Source organism: Nannospalax galili, unplaced genomic scaffold (assembly GCF_000622305.1).
Source record: "Nannospalax galili isolate Female #2095 unplaced genomic scaffold, S.galili_v1.0 scaffold633, whole genome shotgun sequence".
Taxonomy (NCBI): Eukaryota; Metazoa; Chordata; class Mammalia; order Rodentia; family Spalacidae; genus Nannospalax; species Nannospalax galili.
In genome coordinates, this window is record NW_008336075.1 from 406,659 (window position 1) to 409,621 (window position 2,963).

Here is a 2,963-nt window from a genome sequence, read left to right on the forward strand (position 1 = left end):
AAAATATCTAGGAGTAACCTGACCAAAGACATTAAAGAGCTCTACAATGAAAATTTTAAATCTTTAAAAAAGAAATTGAGGAAGACATCAGAAGATGGAAGGACCTCCCATGCTCATGGATTGGAAGAATAAATATTGTGAAAATGACAATACTACCAAAAGTCATTTATAGATTCAATGCAATGCCAGTCAAAATCCCCATGACATTTTTCACAGAATTGGAAAAAACTATCCTAAGATTCATACGGAGACACAAAACACTCAGATAGCCAAAACAACCCTGAGCACTAAGGGCAATGCCGGGGGGATTAGTATACCAAATTTCAAACTGTATTACAGAGCTATAGTGATAAAATCAACATGGTACTGGCACAAAAATAGATCCATAGACCAATGGAACAAAATTGAAGACCCAAATATGAGTAATTGCAATTTCAGCCACCTGATATTTGACAAAGGGGCCAAGAACATTAACTGGAGGAAAGACAGCATGTTCAGCATATGGTGCTGGCAAAACGGGATCTCCACTTGTAGAAGAATGAAACTAAACCCCATCTTTCACCCTGCACAAAAGTCAATTCCAAATGGCTCAAAGACCTCAATGTAAAGCCTGAAACTCTGAAACTATTTGGTGAAAACATTGGGAAAAACCAACAAGATACAGGCGTAGGAAAGGATGTTCTAAACCGGATATCAATCACTCAGGAAATAAGCATGAGAATTAACAAATGGGACCTCTTTAAACTAAAATGCTTCTGTACATCAAAGGAGACAACCAAGGAAACAAAAAGAAAACCCACAGAATAGGAGAAAATCTTCACCAACAACACATCTGACAGAGGTTTAAGAACCAGAATTTATAACGAACTCAAAAAACAGAGAATCAAGACATGAAGCAACCCAGTTAAAAGATGGATTAAGGAGCTGAACAGAGAGTTATCAAAAGAAGAAGGAAAGGTGGCTATGAAGCATCTTAAAAGATGTTCAACGTCACTAATAATTAGGGAAAAGCAAATTAAAACCACTTTAAAATTCCACCTTACCCCAGTCAGACTGGCTAAAATCAAGAAAACAAATGATACCAAATGTTGGAGAGGATGTGGGGAAAGGGGAATACTCATCCACTGCTTGTGGAGCTGCAAACTGGTTCAACTCCCATGGAAAGCAGTGTGGAGAACTATTAAAAAACTACAAATGAACCTACCATTTGACCCAGTTATACCACTCCTTGGCATATACCCAAAGAACTCATCCTATTGCAGAGACACTTGTGCGTCCATGTTTGTTGCTGCTCTTTTCACAGTAGCTAAGAGATGGAAGCAACCTAAGCATCCCTCAGTTGATGAGTAGATAATGAAAATGTGGTTCATTTACATGATGGAGTTTTACTCAGCAGTAAAAAAAGATAAAATCATGAGATTTGCAGGTAAGTGGATGGAACTAGAAACTGTTATACTAAGTGAAGTAACACAGATTCAGAAGAAAAATTGACATATGTTCTCCCTCATATGTAGATCCTAGAACCAAATCCTGATAAGTGAGTATGTATCCAGACATAACTACAGGAACCAGGATGATGGAAAGGAACCTGGGAGGTAAAGGAAAAGAAAGAACCTGAAAGAGAAGAACAGAAGGAAACAGGTCTTAATAAGGGAGATATGGATAAAAATCAGGTTAGTTTAAGGGAGAGGGGAGGGGAGGGTATACAAGGAACCTAGGGTATAAAGGGAAAGAAGGAGCTCAAGAGAGGTAGGACCATAGGAGAAGGGCATTAGTAAGGGAGAAAGGGGGGAAATGAGGGCACCTTAAGAGGGAAAACCATGATGGAGGGGTGAGACAATGTGAGAGATAAACAATGCCTAGATACTTTTGAAAACCAGAGAGAACCATATTACTCCTACAACCTACTGACAAATTATACATAGCAGATCAAGAAATATATGTCTAGGTAAGGTTTATCTGAGCACAACTGATCTTCGCCTAAGATTTATAGACATGACACACAGTAATTAAAAATACCAAACTTGTGGAACTAACCTTCTTGGGTGTTAACAGACATACTTTGAGGTCTATAATAATTTGGTCAGAGGGACATAAAGCTCCTTGCTCACCTAGGTCGACTAGTTCCAGGGGACTATGAGCATCTCTCTAAATGTCCTATAATGGTGGTGGGTAATCTGTCCTCTTGATCAAGGAGGCCAAGGAGACCCCACCAGATGGACTTGAACCAGTCTCCAGTCCATAAAGAGGAGGGTCAACACAGAGGAATAATTTCCTCCATGCTTCCATGTGAAGCCAACCATGGTCAAGCAGGACTTTTGACTTACCTTCACATAGTCGTAACTGGTAAAAGAAAGGAATCAGGGACTCCTCCCAAGCTCATGTGACCCCTTAGGAACAGATCCTCAAATGACCTTAAGAGTAAAATTAAAGTGGTTTATGTGGACCAACTGTGTGGCCTTAAACACCCAAAAGGAAAGTATAACCAAAGATTATAGGGGCCAATATAATTTCATAAAAGTCCATATGTATAGCTAAAGGCTACATAACAAGGAACAATGCCAGACTGGCAATGCCTTCTTTTGAGTTGTTGGCCAGGGTGGCCAAAGGGATTCCCAGATTGCAACCCAGCATAGAACTGGGAAATTGAACAGCAGACCCCAATCTTAGCCAAAGGAATATTGACAACTGATTACCACTAGATGAGGAACAGCTGACCCTCCTAAAACAAAACCGCCTAGATAGGCTGACTATTTTCACCAGAAAGGCAGGTAGTGGGGAATGGCTGGGGTGCCGACAACACAGCAGACAGTAGCAGGGATATCAGAGTATAAGGCCTCTAGTGGGGGGAGGGAGGCTATGGGAGGGTGCTACCTGGGAAGTGGGTGTATAAAAAAAATTCTTTAAAGCATAAAAATTTGCTCCTTAATAATTAGTAGATGTGAAAAACATTACCATTGAAA